The sequence below is a fragment of the Sus scrofa genome, chromosome 4 (genome assembly GCF_000003025.6).
Source record: "Sus scrofa isolate TJ Tabasco breed Duroc chromosome 4, Sscrofa11.1, whole genome shotgun sequence".
NCBI classification, from domain to species: domain Eukaryota; kingdom Metazoa; phylum Chordata; class Mammalia; order Artiodactyla; family Suidae; genus Sus; species Sus scrofa.
Window position 1 is genome coordinate 87,895,893 of NC_010446.5, and position 15,040 is coordinate 87,910,932.

Here is a 15,040-nt window from a genome sequence, read left to right on the forward strand (position 1 = left end):
AGGTGCACAGGTGCTAAAGGTGAAGAAACATGTTCCTACATCAAAGAAAATGAGGTATATTGGACTTTATATATATGTATTTTGTTGGTGGGATAATAATAGAGAAAAATATAAGATGCTAAAGGAAGGAGAAATCAAGCTAGTGCAGTGTTCAAGGAAGATTTGAAGGAGGGACGAGGCATCATTTGAGCTGACTCTTGAAAAAGTGAAGACAAAATTCCAAGAAAAGGGAACAATTTGAATAGGCAAGTAAGGGAATGAGGACATCAATAAATAGTGGCTGGAGGACAAAAACATCTTGGTAATTGAATCTAGAGCTGGAAGATGGTTGAGGCTGTGGACGCCAGCAAAAGGTGAGCACAGGTGATCCAGGAAAGTTTTAGAAGAATAGGATGGCAGGTTGAGGGAAGCTCTATGGGGCTTAGAGCATGTGGGATGCTTTAGAGGAGAGAGAAGACCAAAGGGAGCCTTACCTGGAACCATGACATCAGGAAGGGGGAAGAAATAATAGGGAGGTATGATAATAATCATGTAGCAAGGATTGAGGACTGGCCAGCGACTGGGGCAGCAGGAATGGAGGAAGGAGTCAAGGAAGCCTGCCTTTCCAGCCTAATTAGGGGCTCATCACTATGTATTAACAAAACCTGCAAAAACTGGAAAAGGAATTAGTTCATAAGGGAAGATCCATGAGTTTGGTTTTGAACATAAAGAAGTTGGTTTCCTTTCAATGGAAAGTATATTGAGCAGAAGAGTAGAAATCTGGGTCTGGCATTCAAGAGAGTTTGGTTCCATCAAAAGATGAATGGATAAAGAAGATGTGGTGTATATACAGAATGGAATACTACTGAGGCATAAAAAAGAAGAAAATTCTGCCATTTGCAGCAACATGGATGGACTTGGAGAGCATTATGCTAAGTGAAATAGGTCAGAGAAGAGAGAAATTCTGTATACTATCACATGTGGACTCTTAAAATATACAAATCTAATGAATATAACAAAAAAAAAGCAGACCCAAAGATATAGAAAACAAACCAGTGGTTATCAGAGAGGAGAAGGAGGGGGGAAAGGGCAAAATAGGGGTAACAGAGTAAGAGGTACAAACAATTAGGTATAAAATAAGCTGCAAGGATATACTATACAACAAAGGGAATATAGCCAATAACCATATATGTAGTATAACCTTTACAAATTATGAATCATTACATTGTACACCTGTAACATATAATATTGTACACATGTAGCATATAATATTGTACATCAACTATAATTAAAATCAATTAATTTAAGAAGAGAGTACATATTTGAACATCAAGTATATCAAGGCAATAACTGAAGTGTGAAGCAGATGAGGTGATCTAGGAAGATGGAAGAGAAGACAGAACCCTGGGGCTTATCTCCACTGATTGGTGGAAGCTCATTTGCTTCCTCACCGCCTTCCAGGTAAGAGTCAAGACAACTTAAAAACAGTTCCTCCTCACAAAACAGACTCCCTGATCTAAGCCAGCTCCCTTAGGCCCAGAGGGTTAACTGATTTACCCAAGCCCCCACAGCTGCTTATCAGCAAGGTTAAGACTAGGTGCATTAAATGACCATTGGGAATGAGTCTTGCCTTAGAAATTGGGATAGTGGCACATGTACCATGTGACATGCTTGGAGTCAGAGAAGCCTGAGAGCCCACTAGAGAATTCACTTACCTCTGCTCCATCAGTCCAGCCCTGTGACTGTGCCCAACCACATAATCAGCACAGGGGTCCAAACCACATCTTACTCATCTTGTTGTCACTGTCCCTCTGCCCTCACTTTCCCCACCACTGTCTCCACCACCAGTGTTATTATAGAGTAAAAAAATCAGATTATTTTCCTCTTCTGAATATGCATATGACCACAGACTTCTGGAGCTGAAAGAACTTAAGAATTCATCTAGTATTAGTATAACCTCTGTGCAAATGGACCCAGAGAAGCTCAATTATCAACCAGATGATCCATTAGTAGTTGACCCCAGACCAAAATTTCAGCCTCTTGTTTCTTTCCACTACACAATCAACCTATAGTGCAAGAGACTTATTTTTAAGACAAACTCCCTTGCCTCTAATTTCTTAAAATGTATGCTATGTAGTCCTCTCTACTCAAGATGCCCCTTTAAGAAAGAGCTCCATGGTTCAAAAAGTTTGTGGAGTGCTATAAACTACCTCTCTCTCTGATGGTCAAAATGCACACTACCATATGGTAATAATATAGTAATAAGGACCTTGGGAAGTCTTTGCCATAAAGAAACCTGTTTAATTCTCTAAGACTATTTTCCAAACTAATTTGGCCACAGAACCCTGGCCTTTGTCCTGCCCTTATTGTTCTCCTTTTAAAAACCCAGAAGGTTTCCAAGGAAGCACCACCTTTGTCCTATTAGAAAGATTTCCTTTGTAGGTCCCAGGCAGAAGTGTTAATACCTGTTAATACGGAGAGGTCCTCACTGTGAGAAACAGATAGGGGAGCGGAGAGCAGGAAAGAGAAACAATGAAGATCCCCAGGCTCATCCAGAGCCGTCTGCTCTGCCAGCACCAAAGGGCAAAACAGCTATTTTTAAAATGTTGACTCTCTCTGGTTGTAAACTTAAGGCACTCCTCTTCAACCTGGAGTTCTTGTGGGAAAGTGGGTTTCTAGGTTCTCAGCACACCCACAATCAACTAACAAGCAAGTTTCACTCTGCTTCTGCCCCAACCCTTAGTAATGAGTATCATCTCATCAGGGTCCTTCAAGTCACGTCCCCAGTGGCTCTAGCTTGTCCTGGCTCATTCCACCACCCTGCTCCAAACCCGGTCACTTCATATCCAGAAGACTGAGAACAGCCTGACACCTGACTCAAGCCCTTCTCCCTTCCTATTTCCCTAACATGCTGCAGGCACATTAATCTTCTTCAAACAACACGCCACCTGCTTTAAGATAAAGGAAAATGTTCAAAACCCCACAACACATCCGAACCTCTCCTTAATGGAATAGAAACGCATCTATAAGGCTATTTCTCCCTGCTCCCCAGTGCAAATTTCCCACCATCCCAGGCTCACGTCCTCATTGTTCATTCAGCCACGAGCCATAAGCAGTCTGACGAGCCAGCCTCTGCTTTTCCTGCTCTTTGCTTCCTGGTGATCTGATTCTGTCTAAAAATGCTTTAATCCTCTTCCAGCATGCAGCTCCAGTCTCCTAACAATATAAGCCCTACTCTGCACTCTTCTGCTGGCATATACTGAGCATCGAGCCCTACTTTTCCTTTACCATTTCCTGAATTTTCTAACTGGTAATAAACTCAGGAAAAGACTCAGCCTTATGACGTTCAAAGCACTTAGTAAGTGCTCAAAAAAAGACTTCACTAAAGAAAGAAATGAATCCGTTTTGGCCTCAGACCCAAGAGTTAAGCAGAAAATTGTCATACCTTCAAAACCCTAGAAAAACTAACCCCTTCCTGGGCCTCAAAATCATTTTAAACTCTCTAGTTCAATTAATCTTAGTTTTAGGAAAGGGGAAGAGGTACAAGGGTGGATAAAAACAATCATGGTCCTTGAGGCATCCAGAATGCAATGTAGTTTTACTCTAATTGCAGGCAGAGGAACACCTGCAACAGAATCTTTGGAGGGAGTTTGTTAAAAACAAACAAACAAACAAACAAACAAAAAACAGGTTCTCTGGACACTGCAGAAAATTTCTTTTTTATCATGTCTGGGGTGGAAGCTGGAGCTGTATCTTTAAAAAGCACTCCAGGTGATTCTGATGCATACTGAAGTTTGAGATTCACAGCCATATAAGGAGACAATTATAAAACAGTATGCCTACTTGTAAAAAAAGAGATATCCACAGGGTATAAAGCAGGTTCAAGGAAAGTAACAAAGTAATGGTAAAAACCGAAGTGTTGCAGTGAGAAGGGTTCAAATTCTTGTTCTGGGACTTAATTGCTATGTGAGTGACTCTCCGTGTCAGATGTTCTCACATGTAAAATAAGAAAAATACCCATTTCATGCAAATTATTATAAGGTTTCAATAAGATTATGAACATGAAGTGCTTAACATAAATCTTGGTACACAGTAAGCCCTCAACACTAAGTTATCATGATAGTTTGGGGTTTTTTTTTTTGTTTTGTGTGGTTTTTTGGTGTTTTTTGGTTTTTTTATTTTTATTTTTTGTCTTTTTAGGACAGCACCCACAGCATACGTAAGTTCCCAGGCAAGGGGTTTAATCAGAGCTACAGCTGCCGGCATACACCACAGCCACAGCAAAGCCAGATCCAAGCCATGTCTGCAACCTACACCACAGCTCACGGCAATGCCGGATCCTCAAGCCACTGAGTGAGACCAAGGATTGAACCCACGTCCTCATGGATACTAGTTGGGTTCTTAACCCACTGAGCCACGATGGGAACTTCATGATAATATTCTTTTTTTGAAATGGCAAGTATTTTTATTTTTTATAATTTTATTAGAGTATAGTCGACTTACAATGTTATATTAATTTCACAGGTATTTTTAATTAATGAAATTTAAAAAGGACAGATCAGAAAGGTTTTTCTGAAAAAATGTAGCTTGAATTTAGTTTTAAAGCAGAATATCAGTGTAAATCTATTCTGTCAGTCTACAATACTTCTAGAATTTTTAAAATTTTATATCTTTGATTCTGTAATTTGGGACTTTTAATAGTAGTGGTAACAAAGCACTATCCTGCAATTTCAGGGCCTGCCTTTTCATTTGTGCTTATGATTGTCCAAAGGCCAAAGGAAAGCCAGATCCAGTCAAGGACCAGTCTAGAAACTGGGAGAGTTGAGTCATCAACCCAGTGGCCTGGGGAGGCTTCATCTGCTCAAACATTGGGAGCCAGGGCTGTCCATGCATCGAGCAGACCTGTGAAGTGCACTCTGACCTTCCACACAAATGCCTGCTGGCTCAAAAGCAAAAACTTGAGGCATAAACACACCAAGCACAATGGTTCTGTCACCAATTCCATGAGCAATTAGATCAGATATCCATTTTGTGGCAATTTCATTGGCACCCCCAGGCTAACCTTATCTCCAACTGAATAGCCAATTTAACAAATTAACTAATGATACCTCATTGAAACTAGTACTTGACCACTGCTTACTAGCAGAGCCTTGGTTAAGTGTGAGATCTGATTTGCCAGAACCCATAAACCCTTGAGACTATCAATGACAATCTGTTTAGCAGACTTCAGTAGGCGTTTTCTACATGAGTATTAATTACGTTTAAACAACAGATCCAAATTAAACATAAACCAGGCCCTGAGACCACACGTGTCCACTCTATCTTTAATCTCCACACTAGTGGTTAGTTTCAACAAAACCACATCATCTCACTCATTAAAATAATGTTTAATTATTTTATTGAGTTTATAGCTTGTTTGAGTTCATTTATAAATTTGCTTTGGCTTTATAGTTGCAGAAGAACTAAAGCATAAGAAGTATTGTGATATTGTGATTTATAAGAAAATAGATCTGGTCATTCAAAGGATCAAAATATATGTCTCAGGTATATTTGTTCTTCATCCACAGATCCAGGCTCACAGAGCTCCCCAAACCCTTGGAATTTCCTTAGCGAAGGGAGCCGTAAAGGTGCCTTTTGTTAGGTTAATGAGCTGACTCTTGGACCCCACCTAAGGATGCAAGCTGGTTGCCAGGGAAACCAACCCAGTGATTAAAGGTTGGAACTTTCAATCCCACTCTCCTGACCTCCAGGGAGAAGAGGGGCTGGAGGTTGAATCAATTGCCAATGGCCAATGAATCAATCAATCACGCCTGTGTAAAACCCAAAATGACAAGGTTTGGAGAAATTCCAAGTTGACAAACACGTGGAGATTTGGAGAGTGTGGTGCCTGGAGAGGCATAGAAGTTCCTCACCCTTTTCCCATCCCTTGTCCCATGCATCTCTCCATTTGGCTGTTCCCAAGTATATATCCTTTTGTGATAAACCAGGCATCTAGTAAAAAAAAAGGTTTCTCGGTGTTCTGGGAGACATGTTAGCAAATTAATCGAACCCAAGGAGGGGGTCTTGTGGCCTCTAATTTTGAGCCAGTGGCTCGGAAGCACAGGTAATAGCCTGAATTTACAACCGGCTTCTGAAGTGAGGTGTGGTAAGGGGAATAGGGATAATCTTGCAAGACTGAACCCCTAACCTCTGGAATCTGAGGCTATCTCTGGGTGGATGGTGTCAGAATTCATTTGAATACAGGACACCCAGCTGGTGTCCAGGAAATTTGGTGTTGTGTGGAGACCCCCCATACACACAACTCACATGAGGAAATTGGGTCCAGGAACCTAATTTAAGTGTATACTTAGTATTATGTTTTAATAGTGTTCAAATAACCTATCATCCTAAGAAGCTGAAAAAAAAAATTCCCTATAGAATAGGTCTGTATATTGTTCAGGTTTGAGTAACGCCAAATTAGATAACCCTGAGGGAAGGTTTTTAGAGCACCTGAGTCTATTCTGTCTCCCTTGAAAAAGCCTGCCCCTACCCTTTCACCAAGAGAAGCATCAGAGCATCTGCTTCTTTAGAAACCCAGGACCAAATCCATCCCTGCAGGATGTCAGTTTCATACAGCCTCAGCAGCTCTCTCATTAAGTTCCAGTGACTCTATATCAGCATTGGCAAAGCTATAATGGGTGTGGGGGTCAAGACAGGACTCCTTTGAATGTGGAATACCATTTACCACTTAAAGCCATTCACCTGGCTTTAGGAAGTGTGGTTAGTGGTAGGGGTAGGGATTACTGAGGTCTGATGAAAGGAAATGACAGGGCTCTAGATATCCCAGTGTTTTCCCCACTCTCACCTAAACTTCACATTCACAAGGAAGTATTTTAACAACCCATCATCAATGGAATGGATATTTTTCCCTAACACCTATTACTGAATCATCAGTGGTAACTATAATAACCTCTTCATCATAACAATAGATTTAAACATATTTTTGAAGACAATCATAGTACTTCTACTAGCTCTGAGGAATGGTGGCTGAGTAAATTTAGAAGCAAGCTGTGTATGACTCTACTTTCTGTTCCTGCAAAGGGCTGGATTAAGACCTCTAAAGTCTCCAAGTGCTGAAAATATTATAACATCTTTCCCAATCCCCCCTCACCAAACACTTTGTTATTTTAAAAAATGCTAATATGTAGCATTAAGTTTAAGAACATTCAGTAAAGGTCCTATTTTTTATTATGACTATTTCAACACTTTTTCGGAATACCAAAAATTTCAATTAATCTCTGAAAGAAAATGGAGGTGCCCCTGCTGTGCGTTAAACCCTTTTGTGTAAAGCAACATTGTTAGTGAATTCAGGGTCCTCACTTGCATCATTTCACTTGAAACCAGGGCTCATGTGTTGCTTCCAGTCTGTTGAGAACAAATAATGCAAGACTTAACTATAAAAGTGAACATTAAAAAAAAAAGGGAGTTCCCATAGTGGCGCAGTGGTTAACGAATCCGACTGGGAACCATGAGGTTGCGGGTTCGATCCCTGGCCTTGCTCAGTGGGTTAAGGATCCGGCACTGCCATGAGCTGTGGTGTAGGTTGCAGATGCGGCTCAGATCCCGCATTGCTGTGGCCCTGGCGTAGGCCAGTGGCTACAGCTCCGATTCGACCTCTAGCCTGGGAACCTCCATATGCTGCGCAATCGGCCCAAGAAATAGCAAAAAAAAAGACAAAAAAAAAGTCAATACAGGGGTATATGGGTTATATAGGAGTTTTCTGTTTTTGCATTTTACACTTAGGCCCATGATCTACTTGAGTTAATTCTTGGGAAGGACGAAAGGTCTGTGTCTAGATTGTTTTTGTTTTTGTTTTTTTGCATGTGGCTGTCGGTTGGTTCAGCACCATTTGGTGAAAAGACTGTCTTTGCTCCACGGTATTGCCTTTGTTTCTTTGTCAAAGATCAGATGACTCTATTTCTGTGGATCTATTTCTGGGCTCTCCATTCTGTTCCGTTGAACTGTTTATCTGTTCTTTCACCAATAACACACTGTCTTAATTACTATAAGTTTATAGTGAGTCTTAAAATTGGGTAATGTTAGTCCTCTGACTTTGTTTTTCTCCTCCAGCACTGTGTTGGCTCTTCTGGATCTTCTGCCTCTGCATAAAAACTTGCTGCGATTTTTACTGGGATTAGGATTTATTTTTAATTTCCTCTGATATTATGTAAACACTGTCATCTCCATTTTAACACTCTATATGGCATACACATTCTAGAATGAGAACTACATCTGTCTGAGGAACAATTAGCTACTCTTGAGTGAACTGAACTCCCACCACTCTCTTCTCTAGATGGACTTGTTCCCCAGAATCTCAAGAGGGTACATCCTAAAGGACAAGTCCCAGCACACTTTGTAACCTTCACCACTCCTCTAAGTTTTATACGCCTCTGGGAAATTACATTGCTGCAAGGCATGTGGCTGGTGTAGCTCCCATGAGGATTTCCAAGACAATTTTGCACATGGTAAATTTTACTTGATTAGCTACTTATGAAATATGCTTGAAAGGGTATCCCTGGAGTTCCTCTCATGGTGCAACAGAAATGAAGCCTAGGAACCATGAGGTTGTGGGTTCTATCCCTGGCCTTGCTCAGTGGGTTAAAGATCTGGATTTGCCATGAGTTATAGCGTAGGTCCCAGATGTGGCTCGGATCTGGCGTTGCTGTGGCTGTGGCATAGGACAGAGGCTACAGCTCCGATGCAACCCCTAACCTGGGAACTTCCATATGCCACGGGTGTGCCCCTAGAAAGACAAAAAGACCAAAAAAAAAAAAAAAGGAAAGAAAGAAAGGAAGGAAGAAAGGGCATCCCCATCTGCCATCTTTATGGGCACTGTGCTTTCCTGTTTACAAAGTTTCCTACACATTACCTTTTCTGAACCTAAAAGAAGGGCATTAAAACTCATGATAGAAACAGATGAGGAAACTAAGGACCACTGAAGTTAAGACTTTTCTGAGGTCAAAAATCTAGAAAATGATGGTGCTGAAACCAAAACCTTACTACATATTTCCTCACTACCTTTTGCACATGAGGTTCTATTTTTCACACATTCTCCCAGTTACACCCACGTCATAGAGCATACAGCATTAATGACTGAGCTGTAGGTCCAAGAGACTCTTCTAACATTTCTTTGGGGTCTTGTTAGACATACAACACAAGCCACAAGACAGTTGAATGAGTGAATCCATTATAAACAATGCTGATGTCCAGGAGAAGCCCAGCTGAACCCAGAGGCTTCAAAGTAAGTCTAAATCCCTTTTAGAACCTGCTTTTTCATTGCTCTTCCAGATCTCAGTGATACTTGGGCTGGCTCAAACCTAACCTTTTTCAGTGCTTAGAGGCCTAAGTGAGATTCCAGCTGATAAGTAGACAACCTGCCAAATGCTAGGCTCTCCATTGCTTGGAGAATTACAGAACTCTGAAACATCAAATAGTTCTACATGCAACAGAAAGGACAGAAAGCAAAAATAAGAAAGAAAATCAAAATAAGAAGAGAATTATTTTCACTGAAATCATATTTGAATAACACAGGCTTAACCATAACAGGTCCAAATGCATGCAAATAAAATTAAAGAAATAGAGAAGGTTTAGAGAGACCATCACTTTAGCCATTAGGTGATTGGTATTTTGGTGAATATCTCTGGACAGACATCTGGACATCTCCGTTCCGTTATTAGCCATTGTTTTCAGAAAATGTTAAGAAGGGTCTTACACTAGGAAGCAGCCAATAAATGTTTGCTAAATAGAATTAAACCAAATAAAAATAAAGTTGAATTGCTGAATGATCCCAAAACAATCAGAGAGAGAAGCAGGTTAGAAACTACTGAGAAATGTAGCCAAATGGGGAAAAGGGGTAGAGGTTTGGGCATTAGGAGTAGAAGGGGGTGGAAAGGTGAATATAAACAAGTCAAGACCAATTTTCTCCTAGAGGTGCTCCCAGCTTGGAGCCCTTGGTGGGACAAGTTAGTTACTGGACAACTTCTACAGAAGCATAAAACATGGACTGCACTTTTGTTAACTCACTCTTTCTTTCCTAAACACATTTCGCATTTACTTACAAGGGCAATAGCAGCTGCGACACATACTGTTTTATATTGCCCTCTAAGACCTTCCATTGTAATATGATTATCTTGTCAAATATGTAATATATAGTATCCCTTCTTCCCTACCTGCCCCAAACTGCCAACTCTTTTTTCCTTCCGGAGTTCTATAAACCCCTATCCAAGTAATTCAATATGGTGCATAGTTCCCCTGTAAAGATAGTATTATGCATGGGTCTGTTTTGGGCATTAAAGGAAAGGTTAGGTAAAAGTGAGGTGGCGTGTTTGGGATAGTGGGGATGAGAAGATGAAATGACAGATGTCTTTTCAAGTCCAAGAGGGCAAATTTCCAGTAGATCACATCCATGATCGAACCAAAGTGTTCAAATGAAAGGTATCAATCCAAGATGGCAATCTCCATTGTTCACCCATGATAGACTTTTGGACCACAAAATATTGAAGATTCCACCAGAAAAAGTAAAAGAAGTAACACTGAGTGAGCATTCACTTATTCAGAGCATCTGCTATGTATGAGACTTTATGCTGGTCTCTTTGCATATCTAATGGCACCTATTTCATATAACAAACTTCTGAGACAAGAAAAATGAGACTTTGAGAAGTTAAATATATTGTCTAATGTTATATGGCTAGTAAGTGGTGGCAAAGCCAGAATTTAAACCCATGTCCTTTCCACTGCAAAAGTGCTCTGATGAGCCTTATTTGTAGAAGTGGATTCTGGTGGGTGAACGACATTGTCAGCCTAGAAGAATGTTGTTGAACTGAGGCTATGGGAAAATAACTGGGCTGGTGCTATGTGGTTGATCATCATCAACATCATTTATTAACTACATGCCAAACCTTATGCTATGTAGTCATAAGCAGCATCTGAATGGGAAGCACAATTCTTATTTTACTGAGTAGGAAACTCAAACTCAGAGAGTTTAAGCTCTTGACCAAGGTCACACAGCCAGTAAGTATAGAGCTGGGAGAGGAAATCGGGTCTGTGATTTCACATCAGAAAGAGTCTGAGGCCTGGGCAAGCATCCACATAAGGGGAAAAGGTAGGTTGTGGACATCATGATGTGGTCTTGACCAAGCTCAAAGAAGCCAGCTAGAGGAGGGAGGTACACTAGCCAGAGGAGGGAGGTGACTACCATTAAATTCTGTATAGAACAACAGGGGTAGGGTTATCCTGTAAAGGCTGCTGCCCTTACTCCATGCTGAAGAGTAGCTGAGGCAACACACTTGGAAATTTATCAGCAGAGCTTCAAGTGAGAATCACGTGGGGAACACTTCAAAGTACTGATTTCCAATCCCCCCCCAAGATACTAATTGATCCTCAAGGTCTACCCAAGGTTTTTCATTTCATGGTGAGCAGCAATCGTGGACCGTTGCTGAACTCAGGGGAGTTCTGGGGATGCCTGAGGATGTCAGACGCATCTTTGCACTGAGTAGTCACTGTTGGGAGAGAGTCATTCATATTCATACATTGCACAGCTTCAAACAGGGCAAAGGGTACAAAGAATCCAGTGTGTCTACATTGTGGGCAGGCCACCATTTATGTAGACTGCCACATAACCTCAGCAGGTCTGTGAAGGCCCATTTTTAGAAGGGTGTTAGACTTCTGGATGCCCCTGTGATGTGTGTTTGGGTTGTGTGTTTGAGGCGTGGGTGATGTCAAGTGCCTGAAAGTGGCTCTTATAAAGGAACTTGGGAAAAAGTGCCTGGGAGTTAACACTAATTTTAAATAGAGTGACATTAATATATGAGGTGGGGGCACACTCTAATTTTCTAGTGTGTATATCCAAATGCAATCATATGGGAAGGTCTAAACTAGATTTGTTACATGTGACAGAGAATTCATGTGTCTTAACAGCTGGGTAGTGACTATATGAGAAGGGAAGAAAACAGGGACTTAACAGAGGGGCTTGGGGAGGGTGAGGAGGTGAGACTCCTCTGGAGGACTTCCACTCTGTGCTTGGATGTGGTCTAGGAAAAACTCATGGTTTTCCTCTACTCATGTGCTCACTGCCTGGAGTCAGTGCAGACCCCACAGGTTAAGGGATCAGGCCCACAAGACTGTCCCTCCAGTGCAGACACTAATTACAAGCAGTAGGTTCCCAAGTTACAACTTCTTTCCAAGTTGGCTACAAATCAGATTCCCACCACCCCTTCCCCCACCCTGGATGGAATCATTTCCTAGACCAGCTCACGGCACTCAGGGAAGCACTCATGTGTGCTAGTTTATTATATAATAGAGGATACGGATGAACAGCCAGACAAAGAGAAACGTGGAGTGAGGTCTGGAAGGGTCCCATGCCCAGGAGCTTCTGTCCCTGTGGAGTCGGGGTGCACCTTCCTCCCAGCACATAGATGCACTCACCAGCCCAGGAGCTCCCCAAACCTTATACTTTGGGAATTTTCATCATGGAGGCATGATTGATCATTAACTCTGTCTCCAGCCTCACTCCCTTTCCTGGAAGGTAGGAGGGGGTGCTAAAAATTTCAAGGTTCTTCAAGATTAATCATGGTTTGGCCTTTCTGGGGATCAGTTCCCATCAGGAGCCCACCCAGAGTCCCCTCAGTAGAACAAAAGACATTCCTGTCACCCGGGAAATTCTGAAGGACTCAAGAGTTCCATACCAGAGACCAAATATTAGAAAAAAAAAGATGCTCCTAAGAAACTATAAGGGTTTTAGGAGCTCTGCACCAGGAATCAGGGGAAGAGACATACATATGAGACATATATAGATATTGCATTATGTCACAGACATGGAGATTATTGGGACTTTCAACTTGAGGATTCTAAGTAAAAGAATCTGGAAACGCCTTCCCCACTTCCCTTATTTTGATGTTTGTAAAGCAAACAGATCTTAACCAGAAGCAGAGGCAGGGGCCTCCCCGAGGTCTGCTGGGCCTCCCCCCACCCCAAGAGCAACTGCCTTCCTTCTGAATACAGAGGAGGGAACATGGAGTGAGATGTGCCTGTCAGTGAAGAGAAGGTCCAGGGTCAAAGATCTACCCTCAACTAGATATGAAGCTCTGCAAAAGCCATCTCCTTTGAGGAGAAACACTGATCCCAACTAAACCTTTCTTGCTCAGAAACAGCACAGACCCAGGCAAGGGAACCATGAACCACACAGTGTCCTTCAGCCTCCACCAAGCTCGCTAGGTAAGGAAGTGTGGTCAAGCCAGGCATCAAAGGAAAGTTTCAGATAGAAAACCTGGGAATATTCCCCGTGAGAACGAATGCTTCCATTCAAAAGAGGTGGGCACTAAGACCAAGGCCACACATTTCAGGGTTTCACACATGGCCCAACACAGCTGTGCTCCCACCAACATCCGCACAACCTGCCAGACCCAGCATGGCACTGCCTCACATTTCCTTCAGGGCTCAGTGGTCATTGTCACAAGAACTGGGATGGATAAGCCTTCAGAATGCAGTTGTGTCCAATATCTCTTAAAACAATAATACTGGAAAGTACTGCTATTATTCCCATGTAATAAACACAGAGCCCAAGGTGCAGAAAGGTAAAGCAACTTTGCCAAGTTAGTGAAAGGCAGAGCCAGAACTTGAACCGGGGGTCCTTCGGAATCTAAATCCCAAGCTCTTTGCCTAACAAAGGTAAGTGTATACCAAATGCCCAGAATTAATGCACAGAGCTACCCACTCGCAGCCCCTCTCTGGTATCCAGATAAATACTCAGCCAGCTGCAGAAGTGGCCTCCAAGAGAGGATCCTCACTGCTCCCCTAGCCTGACACCTTCACCTCCTAGTCACCTAGTCACCGAGGGAAACATGAAATTTGACTAGGAAAGTGATTAAATGTGTGCATGGAGTGGGGGAGGGGAGTGTTTGCAGAGTGACTCAGAGCAGAGAATACAGAGTCCAGAGTCAGACTTACCTGAGTTTCGACCTTATGAGCTGCACCTCCTTAAGCAACACACTGAGCTTCTCTAAGCTTTAATTCATGAAATAGGAACTAACGGGTTCAACTGAATGATGTATATAAAGCTCTGAGCATGGAGCCTGATGCACACAGCAAATACTTTGCTTTTTTTATTTTACACACACACAACCAAATATGACCATAAACATCAAAGCATCCCTCCTTGCTGATAACTAACACCCTTGGGGCGACTTGTTCATTAAACCCTCTCCCTCACTTCAACCTCAAGTGAAATGAACATAAACATACAGGTCTGGAGTGGAAAGATCACTGGATTAGCAGTAAAGAGACTTTCAACTTCATTTGTGACTTCACTACTAAGGTGCTGTGTAATTCTAAATGTCCCGCTCCTATCACTTTCACCATCTGTGAATTGAGAGGGTGGGAAGAGATCCCTGAGGCTCTCTACGGACCTATGCGGCTGGGGATCTTCTAGGGAAAGGATGCAGAAGGCAAGCAGTCAGCAAAATGGTGCTGAACCCCTCCTGGCTCCAAGAGTGCAAACTCCCGCCTCAAATGGCTGGCCTGAGAGTTTCAGCCTCTTGGAAAAATTCTCTTTCCCCTTGGATGGGACTCTTGAACCTCAGCCAGGACTCAGAGGTCCCAACTGCAAACAGTCCCAAGTAATTCCATAACAAAGGGAAAGGCACCCAGGCCAGCAAGGTGGGGAAGACGAAGCTTGTCACCAACTGAAAAATGCCCCATCGAACCAGCTCCCTGCCTGGTCACCCCACACCCCAGAGTGAAGCCACCCCTCACCCAAAGTTGTCCTTCTCACAATTAAGTCAGCAACTCCTCTGAAAAATCAAAAACACAAAAAGTTGTCCCCTCCAAAACTCAAAACTCAGGACACTCAAACCACTACTAAATACCGATAACCTAGCTCCCTGCTCAGGTTTCCATCCCAAAACCAGCTCTGCGATCGGCCTGTCTTGCCTGCCAACAGTTTCAACTCTGCGAATGCTGTTGATTGTATCTTGCAGCTGCTATGGATTCGTTTATTTTGCTTCAGTTTTCTTTGGTTAGTCGTGCT

At 42.3% G+C, this 15,040-nt stretch overlaps 1 protein-coding gene across 5 annotated transcripts in view; it reads right to left on the reverse strand.

The window, feature by feature from the left end:
- Positions 1-15,040, reverse strand: part of DDR2 (discoidin domain receptor tyrosine kinase 2) — a 162,081-nt gene that overhangs the window by 146,155 nt on the left and 886 nt on the right. The gene's annotated exons all lie outside the window — the stretch shown is intronic.